This window comes from Pipistrellus kuhlii, unplaced genomic scaffold (genome assembly GCF_014108245.1).
Source record: "Pipistrellus kuhlii isolate mPipKuh1 unplaced genomic scaffold, mPipKuh1.p scaffold_m20_p_6, whole genome shotgun sequence".
NCBI lineage: Eukaryota > Metazoa > Chordata > Mammalia > Chiroptera > Vespertilionidae > Pipistrellus > Pipistrellus kuhlii.
Genome location: NW_023425562.1, coordinates 43,191,769 through 43,214,932, shown reverse-complemented (window position 1 = coordinate 43,214,932; position 23,164 = coordinate 43,191,769). Strand labels below are relative to the sequence as shown.

General features: G+C 37.4%; 3 long non-coding RNA genes across 3 annotated transcripts; all 3 read left to right on the top strand.

The window, feature by feature from the left end:
• Positions 1-4,079: 4,079 nt before the first annotated feature.
• LOC123651574 lies at positions 4,080-4,654 on the top strand. The gene is made up of 2 exons (XR_006740368.1): positions 4,080-4,224; positions 4,590-4,654. It is a non-coding gene; the product is annotated as an uncharacterized LOC123651574 (long non-coding RNA).
• A 2,256-nt stretch (positions 4,655-6,910) lies between these two features.
• Positions 6,911-9,951, top strand: LOC118707333. Its single transcript, XR_004984231.2, has 2 exons — positions 6,911-7,293; positions 8,948-9,951. It is a non-coding gene; the product is annotated as an uncharacterized LOC118707333 (long non-coding RNA).
• A 1,252-nt stretch (positions 9,952-11,203) lies between these two features.
• LOC118707332 lies at positions 11,204-13,789 on the top strand. Its single transcript, XR_004984230.2, has 2 exons — positions 11,204-12,526; positions 13,567-13,789. It is a non-coding gene; the product is annotated as an uncharacterized LOC118707332 (long non-coding RNA).
• The last annotated feature ends 9,375 nt before the right edge of the window (positions 13,790-23,164 follow it).

Here is a 23,164-nt window from a genome sequence, read left to right as displayed (position 1 = left end):
TGGTCAGGATTGAACAGTAATACACAAAGGGTACGAAATTCATACCTGTTAACTTCAACTCCTCCTCTTACTAGGCTTTTAAAACGTACCAATATAATCTCAAGGATCTAATACAGATGATATAGTCTATTGATTTAGAGTTTTGTTCTGAAGGAACAAGGCCAGCAAGGCAGGAACTTAAAACATCTGGCCCAGCTTATCTTCTCTGTAGGCAGCAGGTGTCTCCCTTTCCAAATGGCAGCTGTGCACTGCTTGAGCACGAGTCCAAGCACCGTTCTGCTTCCCATGGATGGTTTTGCTGTCTTGTTGCTTGGTGAGTCTTATCTTATTTTTACTATTTGTTTGATTGATTAGTTCTCTTGTTTCTCTCCTGCCTTTAATTTCTCTAGAGCTGAGTTTTGGAAAGAGAGTCAAACTCCTGCTTTGTGGCATTTTTGCAGGAAATGGAATCATCTTTTTAATGATGTTTGTGCTGATATGTCAAAGTAAAAAAAAAAAAAAAGCATATTTTACCACATACTCATAAACCATTAATAAGTTTGAATTACTCTTTAAAAATATAAATTATATTTTATAGTCTCTAGATTAAAAAAAAAAGCTTGCAAATACAAAATCTTGGCAAAGATCAGGAGCAATTCTCATGTAAGGCTAGAGGAAGCAGAAATTGGTAAAACCACTTAGAAAAAGAATCCTGCATGACTTAGTAATGTTAAGCATTTGTATATACTATGTCCAGGTATTCCACTCCTGGCTAGAAACCCAAGAAAAACTCTATGTTCAAGAAGCATGTAAAATAATGCTCATAGCAACATTGTTCATAATAGCAAGGAAAAAATATAGAAATATAGGAAAAACACTGAATTATTAAAATGAATAAATCATGTTGCACTCATGCAATGGAAAGAATCAGGGTCATTGCCTTGCTCAGCTCTGGGGCACCATTTACATAGTCTGCACATTTCATACAGAACATAATATTACTGGCCTCTTCTAAAGTTTGTACAAATTTGTGCAGAATACCATATATTAGGCAAAATAAATTTACCATAGCTACCACCATAAAACACAATGCCAACCAAAAATAACAAGTATCTGTTGCATTTGCATAATGTTAAACAATAGGCAAACTGATTATGATTATTTATATATTAAACTAACAGAGGAAAGAACAAAGAAATTCATGCAAAACATAGAATAATATTAAATCCAGGAAAGAATGTGATTAGCTAGGTCAGCAGGGAACCTTAAAATTATTCATGATTTTGTTTCTTAAACAGGGTAGTGGATATTAGATATTTATTCAATCTATTATTACATTTTATGTTTATATATGTAAATTTATTGCATTATATGTATGGTGCGTTTAACAATGAAAAGAAATTTAAGAAAATAATTGATAAATCATGGTATATGATGTGGTGAGAACTACAATCAGTTAAGATAGAAAAAATCAAATATTGCAAATTTAATAATCAAACTAAGTGTAACTTTCCTGTTAAAAGACAGAAAAACCTTTTAGATTGAAGGTGAAAAAACAGTATTTTGCCAAATGTGATTTCAATTAGCATTTCTCAAACAAAGTGACACAAAATATGTACGTGAACTGGTAGGTAAAAATGTATTAGGCAAATTTAAAAGGACAGCAGTAGTCAAGTTATTAATAATATCAGAACAAGTAGACTTTAAGGAAATTAATAAAAATAGAGAAGTGCTATTTTTTGATATACAAAAGGGCATGATTCATAGGAAAGGTAAATTTTTCAATACTGGACAGAAGAATATAGAAAAAATAAATCATAAAAGTTGGATGAAAAGTTCAATATTACACTGTACTTTACACTAACACCCATTTTTGCTCACCTTTATACCTTTGAAATTAAGATATGTCTTGATGTAATTTTATGGCCCATACATGCTTGCATTTAGTCATAGGTGCCTATAATTTTTCCCCACTTTAAGTTATCATTGGTGATATATGTATTGAGTATAGTTGTCATTATTTTTAAGATTATATTATTATTTGATATTGAGAAAATTATTGTGAATGTAAAAAATTATTGAAGTGAAATTGATGTGGAATTTGATATTAGAGAAGCAAACACTTTATATTTGGAGGAATCAGTGCTTTTTTCTATTTTCTTGCAAAATAGTGGCCATGATTTATAGGTGCTAAGAACAGACAAGCAGCAGAAGTTGTGCTAAATAAAGGATGACTGACCACATACCAACAGCAGAATCTGCAGAAAGGGTATTAGCTGCTTGGAAGAAAATCCCAGAGACAATAGTGCTGTGTTTGCTCCTGTTTGATGGTGTTTGGTGATATCCACATAGCAAAGCTCTTGATGGCACAATCAATACACCGTGTTGTGATGGAAAACATGAACATCCATAGTTTATGCCCCATGATGATGAAAAAGACTCAGACTCTAAATATGTTCTAAGGTTATTTTGAATTATATATTGCAAATATTTAATTTTATTTATGAACAAGAATAAGGTATATTAAAATATATATCTAAGTACATAAAAGAACACTACATACATACAGAATAAAAATTTAAGTAAGAGTATCATATCCTAATTCAATTGACAGAGCTTTCATTTCCTTAGTGGTACATGAAATAATAATGCATTTCAGAGCTGAGGTCATTTTAGAATTGATGAAATGGGGTATAGTTTATTGGGTTATTTCTTCTCTTACTATCCTATAGTCTAGAATGCATGTGCATTGAGTGTTGAACCCTACAACTCAACTTTTTCTATTTTCCCTTCTTGAATTTTAAAATATTTCTTGAGCTTTTTCTTCTGATTCCTCTATTGATTTGGGAGATAATAATGTGGCTTTTTTTTTTTGCCTTTTGATTATATCTTTTTTCATATCAGTGTGTGTGTTTGTCTATGTGTGTGTAAGCATGTACAATAACTTCTAGAATTAGCTAAATATATTAATTAAGGTTTTTCATGTTCTTACCTAAATTGTTTCTTCCAGATCAACTCTGCTGAGTGTCAATATTTGTCTTTCTGTTAAACCAATGAATAAAGAGTTTATATTGAGGAAAAGTACATTTAAATTAGCAATTTCTAAAGATTATTTGGACTACTAAATGGGGAATAAAATAAAAGGGTCAAAAATAGGAACAAGAAGCCCAATTGGAAGATTATTTAATAGGCTTGACAAGAGATGAGGCCTATTCACACTGGATTGGTAGAGAAATATATGTAGGAAAAAGAATGTGGTGGAGTCATCTTTTAGAGAAGAAATCATAGGTCCAAGTGTTGGACAGAAAGTGTCAACATACATGTGGTTTTGGTGCAGAGAAGTAAAGTTATTGAAGGGTTGGGATGAGCAAAGGAATGGAAGGAGAAGTGTTTCCTGCAATAAGAAATAGCTGAAGGGGTTAAGGAGTAAGAGATTTCAGGTGGGATGGGGGCCAAGAGTCCCATCTTGAACTTGTTAACATTGGGATTCCACCATTTTATTTCATAAAGACAGCTTCATATTTGGGTCTGGAGCTCAGAAGAGGCTGGGAAAGCCAGAGACCTGGGAAAAGAGAGTGCATTGAGTTCGTGGAACATCCTTCCTTATGCCAGTTATCTCAGCCTTGCCATGTAGACTCTTCTCTCCTTGATGTTATTTCATAAATAACACATTTTGATTTTTGCTGCATATCCCAGTACACTAGATTCTGCAGACCTTTCTCCATTTGTGTTTCTCAGTATTTTTCATGTTGCTTCTTTCCCTTTGATCTGAAGTTATTTTGCTCTATATGCTCCATGCTTTTTTTAAAAATGTTTTTCCCACAATATTTAAAAAATGTACAATCTGTTTATCTGAAAAGGAGATTAAGTTACAGAGCTCCAAATCCTTGACACGTTTCTAAAAAGTAAATTATCCAAAGGCCTCACCTATTGACTGATCTTCAGGACCTCTCATACTGAGCAGTGATTAAAGTTTTTTATTTTTTTACTTTTTAGGTTTTCTATCTTTCCTTTGATTCATAATACTTAATTCTGTGGGCTCCAGTTTCTAGGATGCCATCTCTTTCTCTATTTTTTTTTGCTCAAGGTTTTCCTGGGATTTACAGTCTGAGGGGGTGGTAGTCAAAGGTAGTGATGTGCCTTCCAGCAAGTCTATACGAGCAGAACACAGAATGGATCAAAGACAACAAGACAAATACAAGGCCGCAGCATCTAGTGACCTTGAACTTCAGTAGCTTGGCAAAGGTAAGTTTGCAGGTTGAGGACTTCAGAAATTGGCTCTGTGGAAGCAGAGAAGGCAGTTGCTAACAATTCAGAAGTCACTAACTAGTTATATGACCTTGAACAAGTAACTTAAAGTTCTTTGGGTTCAGCATCTCCTCCTTTGTAACATTAAAGGATTTGTCCAGATGATCCCTACGTGGCTTCCAGCTCTGACGTTCTCTAACAAATGTGCAGCACGAGGCTATTTGAGGCCACATGCTTTACTTTCTACCTTCTGAGTTTTCATTTTGTTACAAGCTATTGTTATTTCAAATATGATTTTTTGTTGTTAGAAATCTAAGTATGCTCTCGTGTGCTTGTTATATCGATAACCTTTTTCATTTCAGTTCAAGACTTTGATGACAGTTGCCAGGGAGAGCATCATCAAATAAAATCATGTTTTCTGTTCTAACATTTGTCTCATCTTCATCTTTTGTCAGCGGGAATATTGCTATTTGTCATTTCAACATTTTTCAGTGACACTTCTTCCCTCACTCAGGGCCTTTGAAGATTTTCTCATCAGAATTAAAGCTTCTGCTAATAGTTCTCAGGGCTGCTGCTTGTGCCCCAGAAAGAGGTTTAGGCAAACCTGCTTGTGCTAACCAAGGTCTCTGGGCAATTTCCTCTCCTCTGGTTAAAGAGAGCCGGCATTCAATTAGGGGACCACAATTTGGAGGAAACAACTCCCTTAAGGCTTGGTGGCTCCTGTAGCCTTCCTGCTGCTAACCGGAATTAGCTTATTTATATTCCAGACCCTCTATGCCTCCCTCTTCCCCAAGAGAGGCCTGGGAGCCCTGGGTTTGGGGGGAGAGGGGGTAGCTGACCTGGCTATCCCTTCCTGAGAAGCATAGCTGGTGAGACACCATAAAGCCCTTCAGCCAGGAGAGACCTCGCTTATCCAGTGGGTCAGAGAGCTTTCCTAAAGGCACACAAAGAAAGTGTTCAAGTGGAATCAGGGCACAACATAGGTGTATCTTCTGAGAAACAGGTTTGAACCCAGGTTTTCTTTTCTAGCTTGAAATCAAGATTGTTTTAGTTGAAATCAGGTTTGTTCTAGAAAGCTCAGAATCTCTGATACTTCTGTTTTCAGGGGCAGTTGAAGGATGATTTCCGTATGTTTAGGTAGACACCAGAGAGAAACGCCAATGGTGATGAGTGGAAGGGTTAAACATTGTTATTGCTAAGACAAGAGATGGAGACTGGTTTGTTGGAAAGCCACAGTTTTGGTATTTGAATGGGAAGGGATTTTTGAATAATCTAAATACCACTCTTTTTTATGATATCTAAGACCTATAAAGCTTGTATGAATTACCCAGAACCCTGCCTTACACATTTTGTAAGTTTATTAACTATTTTGACTGAGTGTTCTGGAGCACAAATCTTGTTGGTGGCAGTCCTGAATGATGGGTGTGGAAGAAGGGAGGTATGAGATTACTGGCACTTGTACATAATATTTCAGCTGTGGTGAATGGAGTTCTTTGATAAATATCCCACATGGCTTCGTGTCCTCATGCCCATGGGAATCAGTTAAAAAGGGGCCTACTCTCTATTTCTTTTTATCATATGGAGCATCTTGCAACCTGGAAAACTCAGGTGGTTCCAGATATATGTAAGACAAGAGGTGCACAGCTATCAGAATGTTTTCACAGATCCACTGTTTGGCCTTCTCTCATACAGATAAGGTCAGGTTTCCCATTTTAGAGGTGGAGGAACAACATATTAATGAGAGATTAATGGGCTGCAAATAGTACACCTAATAGTCAGCAAAGGAGGATTTAACCTTTTGGGTTGAACCTCCCATTGGTACTTCTCATGATTAGAAGGTCCCTCTGTAGAATGCTGACGCCACACTGCTCAACACCTGCCTCCCTCTTATTTCTAAAAGGACAAGCAAAATTACTTATGCTCATTTACGTACTAATCATGGTTGTCTCAGTGGAATTTCTTATTAGACTCTGAGTCTGCGCTGGAGACAAAACTTGTGTTATAGAAGCATTGGTTGTAATTATAATTTTAAAAATTCCACCCACTTAGGGCCAGATCACAGATAGGCTGGTCACAATAACCATTCTCCCATGTTGTAATTTCTCTCAGATGTTTAAAAACCAGACTAAAAACATTTCTATCATGATACCACTTGATGTCGCTGTTAGCCTGTTGGCCAAACAATGATTTCCTTTCAGTGTGTATATATATTCTAGACAAATGACAACTTGCTTATTTTAAAGAAATACTTTTGGGCTAAGCTGAAATAGATATATCAGAATTCAACTAAATGTCTTGCTTTTAAATATTATTTTTCAAAACATTGGGTTTATTTCAGTAGACATATTTCTGAACAAATAGATCTATAATTAAGAATAAAAAGCCTTGGTTATTGCATCCAAGTCTTCTCAGTGTTTTGAGCAGAAATAAAAGGACCAGAAGGAAATTCTTAAAAATGCTGTCAAGGCCAAATCAATGCAAAGTGAGTTGGAATATTTAGAGTTGTTTTTTTCCAAATGGTAACTTGGTTATTAGTACTGTTCTAGTTTTTATGATGCTGAAGTTGTAAGCATGTGGTCCACTGAGGTGAATAGAAAAAAAATGATTGAGTACTTACCATGTGGATATATTTTGTTAAGTGATTAACATTTTAAAAGTCTAATCATCATCATCATGACCATTTTAATTCTTTAATATTATGCATTATCTTAATGACTCCCATGAAGCAGAGGGAAAATGTCAAAAAATACGCAGGGAAACTAGAAACAAAGAAGAGAAAGGAGAAACATCCATGAGTAATACTCCCTATTATTATGGATTTATAAAAGTGTACCAAAGCTTATTAGACAGCTTGATATTTGACTGCACATTGCTCCTAAATTCATCATATTTCTTCATGGTTAAATAAAATACATATTAATAATGAAGACAAAAAGAAAAACTGTCTTCAGTTTTTCAATTACAAGGATTATAACCTTTATTTTAGAGTAAATACCAGCTGGGTGAAAAATCCAGGCCAATCAACATGCATGAAAGTCACCTACATCATGATTACCAAATCTTTATGTTAGTACTGATTTTGCCTTGAGGTCTAGACCTGTATAGCAAACGTCTTAGTCTTTGAGAATGTTTGAAGGTATTTCAAACTCAGCATATTTCAAAGTAAAGACATTTTCATCCCTGTATCTGCTGCACCCCAACCAGCCCCCATTTCATTTGCCCCCTGGGATTCCAGGGGCACCATCATTCACCCCATTCTTCAAGCCAGAAAGCCTAGAAGTCATCCTGGACTTCCCTATTCTCCTGTCTCTTATAGCCAGTCACTCATGTCTTCCTGTCTGTCCTCTGGATACTGATATCTCTGACAATTTGTCCTCATCTCTCCATACCCATGGCCAATAACCTAGTTCAAGTTCTCATCATCTCTTTCACAGAATAGGACTATTTCCTAACTCTTGCCCCAGTTTCTCCTCTACTCTGTCCTCTAGATTATTGCCAGAACCAGCCAAGAAAATCTAATCAAGTCACACTTGTGTTCAGAATTTCCCAGTATCTAACCATTAACTACAGGATAAAAATCAGAAAGCCTTAGCATCTACTCCCTGTGTAATATTACAGTATCTGCCAAGATTTATGCTATGGCCACATTGAACTACCAGAAAGTGCTCAAGGAAATTTGAATTTAAGTGTGATGTGATGGAGAATAGACTTGCACTCCAACCCTGCCGATTGCTACAACACCACTGAAACTTTATTTTTTTGGGAAGTCTGGAAATTTGAGTTGGGCTAAAAAATCCTCAAAAATTAATGATTATGTAAATTTTGAATGCATGTGAAAAGACTTGGGAGTATTAGGATGTGTTAGTTTATACATACATTTTTAGTTAGTCATCTAAGCCACTTCACTATGCAGAGATGAATCCTCTGTGTAGAGTCTGAGGTATGGCAAGAGGATGCTGTAGGTACTCTGGACTTTTTTCTCAAGGCAGCTTAGGGCCATTGCTGGGAGGAAATCTGTGTAATTCTGGCTGCCATAGGTAGCTGTATAACCTTGGTTAAGTTATTCTACTTCAGTTTCTCCCAAGCAAAGTTTAAATAGCAACATTAACCTACCCCCCACAGGCATGCTAATAAGTACATTTCCCCCCAAAGTCCAATGTACGGATTTTCATTAGTCATAGGGCTACGATAATAGTTAATTGTCTTTAGTTCTCCTTGTTATTTACTGCTCACTCAAGCAAAAGATGCCACTGAAGGGACTGAGGGGGAAAAGTTGCAAAGATGCTGATATGCCAAATAAGTTGCCAAGGTAATAAAAAATGCAATAAAGACTGCAGAAGACCTTCTGATTTTCATCCCAAGTAATCATTAGAGATTCTATTGCAAACTAATTTTCTTATCTCTTATCTCCAAGTCAGCTCCTCTGCCAAGGACTTAAGGACTCAATTTATCATCTCCCTTAACAGGTACCTTGGCTTCCAGTGTGCCTTGGCTCTGGACCTACCCAAATGATTTAAAGCAAAATTGATTCTGACTCACAGTATATATGCTCTGAGTTTTAAATGCAAATGCATAAATGCTGAAGTAATAGACGATGCAACACTTACACTGTAGATATACAACTTTTGCTCTCCCAAGCTCCTCTTCTGAATGACAAATATTGTCTTTAGAATCAAACAAAATGTATCAAGTATTCTTTCTTTCTCTCTTCTCTTATCAGAATATGAGAAGAAAAAGGAAACATGGTATGAAGAGTCTCTAGATAGAACATCAAATATCGAAGCATCTTACCCAGGTTTTTATGTAGGTTACTGTCTATTTCAACAATATGGAGGTAATTTCCCCAAACCTGCCACAGTCTGACTCCTCTCAAGGCTGGGCACTGGGTGCATGAAGTCAAGTCTGGACACAGCCTTTGCCTTTGCCAGTAATTGCAGAGTTGAGGAGAGGACAGGCCCTGGGCATGGTTCTAGTGAATAATTCATCAGGACGGCCACTGGCTGGGGAATATCTTTCTTCCACTGATTACTTGCTTTTTATCCACACATTTATCTTCATTAAAGACTTTGTTTCCTCTCAAATACTTGTCTCTAATTTTTTCCACTTAAAGCTATTTATTTTCTCTCCTGGCTTTGAGTTTTTAGATACACTCTTTTTTCTTTCTCTTTCTTTCTTCTTTTTTTTTTTTTTTTTAACCAATACCAGTATTAACCACAAATTCCCAATGCAATGAAAGTTTAAATCCTCAGATTACTTTTACTATTGAGATTTAACCAAATGTCACAATATTGGGTCTTGACATCATTACTATATGGTACAGACTAATGGAAATTAGACTCCAATAACTATTCTGACTCTTCACTAGGGATTTCTTTTATGTGAAGATAATGATCAGTCTTTCCTTGCCAAGGGCAGGTTTCAGTGTACAAAGCTAAACTTCTAAACAAATCAATTCAAAGTAATTTTTCAAGTGAATGTTTGATTTTTTTATATTCCAAATTTATAGAACTATATATGTTCTTAGTCAATGTAAACTTTATTTTCCTTCTCTCTGCACGTTAGTTGTATTAAGGGGGAAAAATTAATGATTTTTTTTACATTGTATGTTTTTTAAACAATTATATGCGCATGATTATTATGATTCTGTTGCAATGATATTTTTATCATATACTGCATTCTAACCTTATGATTTTATTAATGATTAATATAATTCATGAAAATATTGCCCCTGGCAATTTCTGAGTTCATTCTTTCTGATCTTTTCTTGAAGCTGGACACCATGCTGCCAGTATCTGATCCCCTATAAGAGTTTTGAAATACCATTTTAAGTTAAGTTTCTTGACTAATTTCCTTAATATCCTATACCAGTGTTAACCACAAATTAGATCTATTACTTAATATATGTCCATTTCCCCCCTCAATTTTCTCAGTTATTCTTTGTAAATAACAATTTTTATACAGTCTTCATTAGTTTCTAATTGTTCAAACTTATTTTCTTCATTACACCTGCTAACAACAATTTTAAAAAGAATTCATCTTTTCCTGCAATTTGAGAACTGATGTTCTTTGCTTATTACAGGATTTACATTATTCTAGTATATATTGTTTGGGGAATTGCTAAAAAAATCCTTTGTCTATTTTTAGCATATTCCTTGAAAACTAAAATTAGGCATTTTGAGAAAAAAAAAGTTTTTTTCTTCATTATGAGTTATACTAGAGGCCAGATGCACGAAGATTCATGTAAGAATGGGCCTTCCTTCCCTGGCTGCTGGCACTGCCTTTGCTCCGGTCAGGAGCTGCCTTTCTGCCTTCCCAAGCTGCCCAGATGCCCGGAGCAGCTGGAGTGGTACGGAACACCTGCATCATTGCCATGATTTGGTGGTGGGCATTGTGAAGGTATGGACAATTTGCATCTTACTCTTGATTAGTGTAGATAATAACATTTCATCTAAATCTTATTTAAAAAAAAACTTTCAACAGTTTTAGTTACTGAAGCTCATAACTCACTCAGCCTTTGTTTTTAACACATCTTATTGCCAGTCAGACCAGAATGCTCTATGCTCACATCCACACTAGGCGATCTTTTTACCACCTACCTCAGAAAATCCTAAGTAATAACATTTTAATTCTTTAAAAGTGACTTAGGCAATTATTGTTGTGATGGAAGATTTTTAGTCTTTTGTATTTAACATTTATTTCACCTGTAGCTTTTGTCTCTATCTTAATATTCACATCCAAATGTTAAAAATCAGATGTTTTAGCCCTGGCAGGTTTTGCTCAGGGGTTAAAGTATCAGCCCTCAGACTGAAGGGTCATGGGTTCAATTCCAGTCAAGGGCATTTACCTTGGTTGCAGGTTGGATCCCTGGACCCCTAGAGCCATTTGTGGGAGGCAACCAATCAACATGTCTCTCTCTGTCAGTGTTTCTGTCTGTCTCTCTTTCTCCCTTCCTTCCACTTTCTATAAATCTATGGGGGAAAATCCTCTGGTGAAGATTAACAACAACAACAAAAATTAAATGTTTTAAATTTAATATATATCCACAAAACTGTGTTTTTACCTCCTTTCCTCTTATCAGTTTGTACACTACAGCAGGCAGAGTCTGAATACAAAAGTCTGACTTTCACATATGAAGTAACAGTCTCCAGAAAACCCTATTAAGTCTGAGTGTAGTCAATAAGGTTTACAACATTGCTAAAAATGATGTCATACCTCAGAAGTTTAAAAACAGAACACACAATTATAAGACAAAAAGTGTCCTTTTCAACTATGTTAATTTCTACCATTCAGAAACTATGCAAAAAACTGCTCTTCTTTCCACTTCTAATTTCAAGTGTAGCTTCCTTCCCTCAATGATGGGTCACCAGAGTCCCTCCCTTTTGGCTGCAAGTCAAATGCAGGTCTCACCTGGTGCCTTTGTCAGAATGCCCGGGCCCCCTCCATTTCTATTTTCACCCCTGATTCAAGCTTGTCCTCCTTGCTCATGTAGCCTCCTCCTCCCCTCCCACCAGTTCCCTGGGCTCCCTCCTGTTTCTTTCTCGTGTTCTTACTCCCACAGCCCCTCTGGCAGGCGGGTGTCCAACCTTCCATCTGGATGAGCAGATTCTGCTTCCCTCACAGTTTCTCTCAGAATTGACAGTTTCACTGAACACAAACAAAAAACCCCAAACTAAAACCAAAACAAATAAATAAAACACTCTCTCGCTTTCTCTGTCATCCACTCAACAGCTGCTGGAGATTCAACATTTTGATGTGATTGAAAAGCTTCAAATCCCAATTCTTTAGGTTGACACAGTCCCCGGGACACGTAGTCAGAATCCTGAGGGCACAGGAGGCTGTCAGACTGAGGTCGGCTGCTTTGAGGGTGTCACTCTGTCCCCCTCAATGTCACCTGTTGGTCTACTCTTGTCATTCTGTTATTTCTGTGGAGCTGCTGAAGCTACTAGGTGGAGAGTGATGGTCAGTTCTTCTCAGATTTTCAGATGAACTCTCATTTTTCTTTCTTAACTTCTTGTGTCTGTTCCCAGCGAAGTGTCTTTTTTTTCATTTTCCTGACACCTTACAGAGCCGTTAGTATGGGTTGGTCTATGCTGGTGTGACATCTAAAATGGCTGGTTACTACCTGGCTTCCAGATCGACATTCCCACATTGCTTCCAAATTTTGGAACGAGAAACCCCTGGCTGAGACTTTGCAATCATGTGCGACACATCAGAAGCATTTCATCTGGGCCCAGAAAATCTAGGTGAGGAGAAGGGTGTCCTCACTCAAGAGCATGGAGGTTTCACTCTTCTGATCAAGGTAGTGCAACTTGGCCCTTCAGGTCTCAGTGCTTCTTACATGGAGTCAGAGTGATTTGGAGTGAGGCCAGCCCTCCTCCGACAATGTGGAAGGACTGCATTGTCTGTGAAAGTGTGAATCCCTACTTGATGGTAAATATCATGCCTAGGGTAGCTTACAGATAAAACTTTTGGATTTTTATTAATATCTCAGAGTATTTGGCAGATGCATTATTTCCATAGATACCACAGATAGAAAGTGGGTTAGGTACTCTTTCATGCATACACTGGATGCTAATGCTGTTCTAAAACAGGAAAGAACAGTTTGTGATGAAGGAAAAAACAAGTGCAGGATGCAGGGACTAATGCTGGGAGGATCCAGTGTATAGTGGAATAGAGAAATGATCTCCATTGAAAATATAACCTGCTCTGGGTGTTACAGGAAAACCCAAATTATTTAGAAAACATGATGTCTTGGAGAAACATAGAATCAGACTGAAATTAAGATGTGTGGTGGTCAACTGGGAGCTACTGGAAAGAGAGTTATTTTGACTGCCCATCATCTCCGAACCTTCCTCCATCCATATGCTTACACCACCTTGAGGCCAGGGAATTATAACATTCAGTGAGAGGAACCAGAATGACCTTTTGAACCCAATAAAGGTGCTCCTGCATAAGAGCACCCCCTCCTTCTCTCCATATTCCTAGGGAAGGTTTACTTCTTGATACAAAATGGGACCCATAGCCAAATTCTATGCAATCCAAGTCACCCCGGTACTTTGGCCACACCCCAAAGAACGGTTAGCAAGATTTCTAGAACCTTTTGGCACTGGGTCATGCCCATGTTGACATGGAGTGACAATATTGGAGCATCACACTGAGGATGAAGGATCATTCTCTTTCTCTAGCATCTAGAGAAACTCTCTCTCTAGGCCATAAATTTAGTGAGTCCTCAGTCACTGTAGCTCCTAAAACTAACAGCCACAGATGTTGGCGATGGCTATAATTGAGGAGCACATGAGCCTGCAGCATTGAGCATGCTCTTTACTTTTTCTCATGCAGGAACACCAGTCAAACTGACCCTTTGCATTGAAAGGAACCCAGGGAAGGTGCTCATTGTCTAGGAAAGAAAAGAGGACATTGCTACAAAGTGGGAACTGGACTTTCAAAATGTTTAATCAAGGTAGTAAATGGGTGACAATTTATTGTACTGCTCAATACATTTGAGGGAATACATCATTAAAATAACTTGTTCCTAATAGCTTTCTTCTTGTTTGGTACTTGCCAAAAGAAATCATCGTATTATGTTATGAAATAATATGTGAGGCTTTATTTCAATATTTTGTGCTAGCAAATTCACATATCTTTGCACTGAATCTGTCTTACCAAAGTCTTTATTAAGGAAGATTATTGAATTAAATTGATAAGTTAGTTCTTTTTACAAAAGAATAACAAAATGCAGACACTGGCAAAAAGGAATATTTATAGCTTCACTCATTGCTTAATCTAGTTTTTCAGTTGGTTTTATCAGAGTTCAGTTTTTCTTCATTTCTGGGCTCTGCCTTCAATTGGGTAGCCTTCATTCTTTGATTCCACATGGTGGTCCCCAACATTTCTAGGCTCATATATTTCCCTATTGAAGTCCACAGATGCAAGAACTTAATTCTTTTCTAATAGTCTAAAATAAACCTTATGGGGGAAATGTTATTTCCTTCAGAAAATTCACAGTACTTCAGGCATGATTCCCACCCATCACTGCTATGTAGAATGCACAAATTGGATAGTAGTATCAAGAAAAGTGGGAGTTACTAAAAATACAAGATTCAGCATTTTCCTGACAACCATATGTCTTCTTCACTCAGTCAGAATTATTCAGGTGCCTGACTTTTCAATTTGGTATCACAGTAGCTCATAGGTAAGAGGGAAAAGATAAAAGAAAAATAACTTTACAAGTGTACTAAAACACACAACTAAACTAACTGGAGCAGGGGTGAGAAAGAAGGTGAAGCTAAAATCCTGTACCTAGGGCCTCAGCCCTGAAGCTATTATAGTATCTCTGGACTCAGTGCTCCCAGCCCTGTTTGCTCTGCCTCAGGCTGGGGTTGAGCAAGCTTTTCGAAACTTCTCTTCCAGCTCAACACATCTGTCTGCTTGAGGGACCCAGGTCCTGGGGAAGTGGCTCTGACAGGCTCTTCTTACCTGCCTCAGTATTAGGAGCATGGTCGTGATGCTGGGAAGCCATGAGCTTGTTGCCCCAGGAGGAGCCCTGCTTTGTGGCTTTGATCACCTATGAGGCAGCCTTGATAATAGTAGCTTTTTATTTGATTGTTCATTAGAAATTGAGATGCATTTATGAATAGGCAACTTTCACTGCAGGTGAGTAATGGGAACAGATGGACCACACAGAAATGAAAATTTATCTTTCATGTGACTGTCTTTAGCCATTAAATACAAAGAGTACAGTAGAGAAAGAGCACATTGGGGATAACCAGGCTGTGCTTTCTCTCTCTACTGGACCTCTCTCACAGGCTGGAGGACATGCTGACTGCAGGGGCTGCCTTGCTTGCCGATTTCTGTCCCAACCTGTAGAAAGAGGTGTCAAGTGTGGGGACTCTGTGGACTGCAGGGAGTAGCACAGTCCTAGGGAACTGGCAGGCAATGCTGACTTGCTCTATGACATTAAATAAAACCCATGTCCCCTCAGGGTCTGTGTATATATTGCTAAAGCACCTCCCAGCTCTGAAATCTTATGAGTCTTTTGAACTGGATCTAAATGTCTCTTCATCATTATCACCACTGTCATGTTTTGGGCATTGTACTCAACCTTCCCATACATGATCTCATTTTTTCCACACTTCAACCTTCCCGAGTCTGAACGATAATTATCATTTCACATATTTGGATACTCTATCCCAGAGAAGTTACATGACTTGCTCTATGATTCAGCTAGAAAGAGGCAGAGCCAGGAATAAGAGCCAAGATTTCTTTCATTCTAAAATCCATGGTGCCTGCCTAGAGGAAGTAAATTTCTCTGCCAATAATGGATTTTTAAAAATCCATGTATTAATTTATGACAATCTTCCAGTCAATGTTATCTAAAATCACATACAGATTATTATGTTATTGAACTACGTATACTTTTCTCCTTTAACAATACCAGTTAGCCTATCTATAAAAGGAGAATAATGATACTGTTTGCAGCATAATTTGATGAGATAAGTTAAATTAGATGAAGTAAGAAGTGTGTGGAAACTAGCTGACACATTGCTGGCACTAAACAACTCGCAGTTCTTTTCTCCCTTCTTGATTCAACATGGGTAAATCCTAAAAAAGCAGCCATCTCTTTGATGTTGCTGTACTGAACAATTTCAGTTGGGTTTCTGATAATGATTTATTATGATTTGTAAATGAAATGACATAAGACTGGTAACAAATTCAGTATGAAATCAAATATGTCCTAGACAAAGCTCTCAAATAAACTACAGATAATATTTTGAAAGATTATATTTATTCACTGAAAGCCTGAAGGACACAACTAGAATGTGAAAGGAAGACAGATATGTCAATAAAAGTAACAACTTTCTAACAATTTAAAATGGTCAAAGAATGAACAAACAGCCTCAGAAGACAGTAAGTTTCCTATCATCTTAAATCACAGGTTAGAAAGAGGTCCTTTGTTGGGTGAGGTTGCACCTAAAGACCTTCAATAGCGAAGACTCTGTGCTTCAGAGAGCCTGTGAATCTACTAATATTTAATAGAATTTATGGAGGAGTCATAGACCTTACATTGCATTTCTCATTTTTTCACTCATTTAGGTGTGTATGTGTGTGTACACCAGGCCCTGGCCTAAGCACCAGGGATATAAGATAAATAAGATATATTCATTCTTCAGGATGAGCTGATAATCTAACACATGAGCAATACATATAAAATAGAAAATGCAATATAATTTGACTGATGCAATATTAGAAAACTGTATAAGGTATCATGGAATGCACAAGTGGAGGTAATCAATGCTTTCTCTTTTTTGGTTTAATCGCTTATTTCCTTTGATAGTTTGGCCTAATCTTTATGTTTGAACATTTTAATTCAGTCAGTAGATTTTTCTGAACAAGCTTTGGATATCTACTCTGCAGATTGCAATCATGGGGGAAAATGCTCCTCACCACCATCCAAACAGTGGGAAAGAAATTGCCTTCCTACTGTTAACTCTACCTAAAGTTACAACTTGAGATTTAGCAGTGAAGGTAGTGATTGGAGTAATGAGAAAGGTAAGCTGAATCTGGGATATGACATAGATGGAGAAGAAAGAACCAAACAATAGGAAATAGTAGAAGCTCACTGGTCTGTGTATATGCTTGGGTTGATTAGTGTCCCTAGATAGAATCAAAGCATGCACTGGTTGAGAAATGACATGGCTATGGGGATGCAAACTATAATTCTTAAATTGTCAAACACATTAAAACAATCTAGAAAGTGCTACAACCACATAACCTGAGAACGTAGCACAAATATTAATTCCTGTCCACAGCACACCTTTATTCACCTCTAGGAACTCTGTATCTTTGTAGCCCTGAGATTTAGTACAGAGGGTTAGTGGCATCCCAAATTACTCAAACGTTAGAAATTAGTACCCAGAGGTCATGTTTTTTTAAAGATCACATTTATCTAGATTGATGCTAGTCTATTTCTCTAATCTAAGAAGAACCAACTTCCAAGTGTGCTGAGAGAAAATGTTCTAATATAGCTTCCACTGGGGTTACCAGTCATCATTTGATAGAGACAGTGAAGCTTTGGACTTCACGCCATGTTTCATATTCTGCAAAGGATGTGACATAGACTAGAATAATGACTCACAGATAGAAGAAATATGATAATTAGGGCTGCATTTTACAAAAGGCATGAGCAAAGAAAATAAAACCATTGGTTTTGTAGTCACCAGATTTTAACAGCAAGCACAATTTTATGCTAAAATATTTTAGAAATGAATAGGAGGGAAAAATAAAAAACACATTTCACTAATAATAATCTATCTGTGGATAGGTAAAGATATATGAATTAACTTATTTTAAATGATTATGGAAGATGCTTAATAATGATTAGAGTTTTTTAGTGATTAGAGTTAAGAGATAATAAAAGTACATTTAACTAAATGTGTGACTAAAGGATAAGGAGCAAATCTCAGTAGTTTTGATAGGTCCAGTTTCATGTGTAAAGTTAAAGTTGAAAGGTTCTATTTGGTATTTATACTGACTTAAACATTTTTTTGTGTGTGTTTGTTACTATGAAAGTGATTAGGACATGTAAGCAAACAAAAAAAGAGTAGAATAAAAATCACCACCAGAGGTCACCATTGCAAACATTATTCCCTATGATTTCAGTCACAAACTCTAGCTGTAGGGTGAGGTGAGTCCCAGACAATAGAAATTTTTTACCTTATTTTTAAAATACTCAGAGACTGTCAAGGATCACTCAATATGCCTTTGAAGTTATGAAGCTATGAGTGCTGTCCACTGTGTAGATGAAGGGATGAGAATATAAGGTCATGTGATATGAAAATGAACAACAGTCCAAATAGAAGCCCAGGTTGTTCCCTTTCACAGGACTAATGTGATTCCCACATGCAAAGGTTTTCTTTTTGGGAGTCCTATAGGTTATACTTCAATGAGGAATATGTTGAAAGGTATCACAAAATAAAGAAAATACCTGTATTTTCAAAGTAATAGCTATATGCTTTATAAATATTTCTGATAGTCATGTTCCCCTAACTGTTGAATACAGTATCCTTTTTGGTGAAGAAAAGTCAGTTAACTCTGAGTTTTCTAACTCTTACTCATTATTATAATGATGCCCTATGGGTTAGAAGGATATAAAGCCTTTAAAAGTTGCCCTTAAAAAGAGTGAGTTTTATATAAGCAAGAGGGGAAAACAGTGGTTTCTGAAATTGGTCTCAATTTCCCGCCCCCAGCCATTGGTAATTGAGGTGGTTTTGTTGAAGTAATCAAGGTCTTTTGACATTGATTGTACTTGAAAACTCCATGATCAAAAGTAGGCATTTGTAACGTGGTTAGAAAGGGGGTTTTGCAGACTGTATAATAATTTTGTTTGTGAGTCTATGTCTATTGACACTCGTCCATGAGATTATCATCATAACCACTCACAGCAGCTATAGCAAGTACCAGCTCCACACTGGTTTCCCAGCCTGGTGGGAAATGCCTTAAGGACTGGAAGAAATGTGATCTGCTGTCTTTAACAATATTAAATCTACACCACACAAAGCAATGTTACTATGTTTAGCACTTATTATAATCCTTTTCTTAATTAACTAAATTCACAACCATGCCACTTGATTTTTATCAAAACATCTTAAATGTCTCATAATCCAGACGAGTTCAAGAATGAAACACTGGAACTTTAATCTTAACCTGTGCATAGTGTATAACATTTTCAAGTTGTTTTTTGAGAGCTTTGAAAACTGGTCATGAGGCTTGAGTATTTTAAAGTAGGCTTATTTTCAAAAGCCCAATCTTTAATTTCTTTCTTGAACGTCTTTTAAGTAGCAAGAAAATTTTAATTGAATTCAAACAGCATCTTTAAAGATATAAAACTCTCTGTAGGATTATGAATGCCAATAATAAAAATTTGAATAAAGATGAATAAATAAAACCAAAATAGAAAAATAATTATTCTTTATCCTCCAGAGAAGTGAAAGACCACTGAGAAATTTAGTTAATAAACATCTAATGAATACCTACTTGAAAAGTTGTTGGAAGAATACCAAGAAGTAACATAGAGCCATTGTCAACAAATAAGATATTAATAATTTAAAGTAATTACACACACACACACACACACACACACACACACACACACACACTAAGCCTAAGTGACTATTATGTCACTCCAGAACTATGGACAACCAGTCACTATGATGCACGCTGACCACTAGGGGATAGATGCTCAATGCAGGATCAGTTAAGTTCCCACAGTGGGAGTGCAGCTCAGCTGACTGATCTGTTCAGGGACCCCACCAGCCCAGGAGCAGCCACTCCCTCCCTCAGTAGTCCTGCAGATTCAATCTCCGGAGGATGGGCCAGGCACCAAAGGACCAGTGCCAGTGGCAGAATCCCGACAGCACTTCAGACCTCCTGGAAATTGGCCTCCACGACTACAGCTGCTTCCCCTCCCTGGATGCTCCACAAAAAAAAGGAACAATATAAAAGTGGCTGCCAGGTGGCTCCCAACAATTGACATGAATGTCAGTGGGACAAATCTGGATCCCGGGCCTGCAAGGACGTCCCACTACCCGCCTGGAGGGCCCATCATGTCCCGGCCTCCTCCTCCCCTAGAAACCCCACCTTGTATACAAATTTGTGCATCAAGCATCTATTGTTTATATAATATTATAGATTATACATTATTCATTGGTAAACTGTTTATTGAGCACCTAAAGTTACCAGACAATGGGGAGTACACTGGAGAATCAATAATACCAATAATGGTCATTTTAATAGTGATAGCAGCAATCTTTTATTAAGAGCCTTTTATGTGCCAGGCATGTTAAGTCTCTAACACAAATGTTCATATCTATTTGCAGAGCAGGCCGCTAAATTTTAATCCATTTGGCTCAAAAGATGCTCAAATAATACCATATTATTTTTCATACAAAGACATACAAGACAAATCTGTTTTCCTTTGAAGATCACAAATTATAAAGGTGAGGCAGACATATAAATGGTTACAAAACACTGTAATAAGTGCTATGGTGCAGATGTATCTATAACATAGTATATATTAGGGGGAAGGGTCTGTCTGATGTGGGCCATTCACAGAAGAGGTGAAAATGCACATTTTGAGTTGCAATATGACAACACTTTTAAAAAAAATATCACACATTTTCTTTCAAGTTCTCACACAATTCAATGCTTTCCTTTTGTCCTAAATTTATATAGTAAAATCTCATTTTTTAATTCCACCTATCTCAAAATTTGTAATAGTTATGTGGCTGGTTGAAGTCTACCTTCGTACTACCTAAGTAAATTAATAGGGTGAAAAGGTCTTAGGGGGGTATTTAATGTACTGGAAACAAACCAATTGCAAAGCACTTTAATTTTAACAGCCACCATTTTGATGTTTTAATTGCAAGCAACCTATGTTTAACTCTTGAAGGAGTTTAACTCTTCATTAAAGACTATCTAAGCAGGTCTTATCTTTGGCAACACTTGGTTAATACCTTGTTTCCCCGAAAATAAGACATCCCCTGAAAATAAGACCTAGCACAACTTTGAGAGAAAAAATTAATATAAGACACTGTCTTATTTTAGGGGAAACAGGGTAGTAACATTAACCTATGTGTTGATTTGAAAGTAGTAGACAAGTATTTCATGGAATATTCTAGAACCCATATTTTTAACTTCTGTAAAATTCTCTTCAACGAGAGTATTAATTAGCGAATTTCATGTCCTTTTTGTTCTTTGGAAAGGAGGACCATCTATTGCAAAAGTAATGAAATTTGTGCTTAATCATTTATCCATGCAGCAACTTTGTGCCAGTCTTCAAAATTGCTGTGTGCCCCAGTTTCCCTTCCTTTAAAACACAATAGTGATTTCTTGGGGAGCAATTAACTTCTTCCTCACTCAGTAACATGCAAGTTTTTCTTTATAAGTGAAAATAAAGGAGAAGTTAGGATCCTTTATAATTTCTTTGGGGGGATGCCATCAAGTCTGGAAAATGATGTATACTTCTTGTGCTATTTTGTAAAGAGCTTTATAAATGATTCTGCTGGAGCTTTTTTAAAGAGAGAGACCTACTGAAAATATGTCTATTAAAGCAGGTGTCCTTTGGTTCTGGCTTGAGTGACTGAGTAGAGGTTGCTCACTGTCGCTGCTCTGGAGAAAGCAGCTTTGGTTTGATGGAGGTGAGGACAGTATGCAGAAAAGTAAATGTAATTTAATTAGTTTATTAAGGAGTTTAGCTATGAAAGAAATTTAGAAAGCTTGGATTTCAGGGAAATGAGGAATAAAGAGGATGGAGAAACAAGATAGACAGGAAATACGGACTGGGCAAGGCATGAAAAGGAGTGAGATTTACATCATAAACCTGGGACAGAACAAGAAGTGACTCTGTCTAAGGCAGATGACTTGAGCAATTAGGCTGGGTACATGGTGTAGATGTTTTCCCGCAGGTTGATTGGCAGGGAGATATGAAGGCTTATATTATAGGAGCTTTCAGGGTTTGAATTAGCCATTGGGGGGGGGGAGGGGAGAAAGAGAAAGGACCTGATAAAAGACAGAAAAGGCTTACTCAGGAGTTTTGAGGGCCCATCTGACCTTGAGATAAGTAACTTGAAGTGACACCAGTCTCTTCTATTGTGAGATCTTCCTTCCAACATTGCTTAAGTTCCATGAAAAAGTTAATGTGCAAATTGTGGCAAGACAGGTGCAGAAATCTGATGATGCTGGCAAGAAACATGTTGATATAATAAACCGTGGGGTCTAGGCTGGACATGGAAGTATGTGGGAGATTATTCTCCACAATCTGGCATTCCTGCACATCTTCTGAGCAAAGGGTATTAATAACTTGCCAAGGATGTTTGCACAGTAGACAGGTATGGGGCATATAGAAATAGCGATTCCCTCCATAAACATTGAGGGCTTTCTCTTCCTGAATGTCTCCTTCCCATCCCTAGAGGTGCTCTTGGAAATAAAGACAATGTCACTTTTTGGAGGGAGAGAGTGGCAGGTTTGCCAGGGTGTCCTATATAAGATCAGGATCTCCTTATCTTGGAATTTCTCAACTGTGACACCAACTTATTATGTGTGTAGTATCCACTGTGGGCCTGCCTTTGCATTGCACCTCAGGACCTAGGGTGTGCCATGCCAAGGGTTCGGTGAGCCTGAGCTGGGGTGATGAAAGATGGAGAAATGATAGACAAAGAGAAAAAGCTGGGTCTAGGTGGATCTTCTGTGCCTGGCTGAGGCCACAGAACAGGTCCAGACTGTAAGCTGATGGTTTATTTTATAGTCAGGGACAAACAAGGTAGTTTACAATGTTCTTGTAAGTTTCACTTGTTTTGGCAGCACTTGCTGCCCCTCCCTCAGGCCACCTGCTACCCAGGAAAGATCTATGAAGCAGTTACAAGATCAAGCTTAATTATGCTTAGAGGACTGTCCCCTCCTCCAAGCTGAAACTTGTTTACGACTTTGCCAGTAGGTCAGTCCAGGGCTTAACCCTATAACTTCTTCCTACACTGGGGGTTGTGGTTGAACATTACAAACATGATATCCAGGCCTCTTGCGCCATAAGCAATAAACCGTCTAAGTTCATTCAGTTTAGCTTTCTTGGCTGCATCCATAGACGTGTGACAGGCCACACTATTGCTGGTAAATTGCTGAGGCTTAAAGGTTATTTGATGGCTTGACAAAGTGAAGCCAGGGGAGGAGAGGCCAATTATGGAGTGGTGTGAAAAAGGAAAGGGGACCTACTGGGCGTGAAGAGCATTGTGAGTGCTAGGTAGGAAACAGTAAATGCCCAGAAGTTGCTAAAAACGAAAAAACAAACAAACACACACCACAAAAAACAGTATGATATGGGGAGATTGTGCAGAGCAGGAGCTGAGATTTAGATTCAATCTCAAATGATGTGTACATGGACAATGAT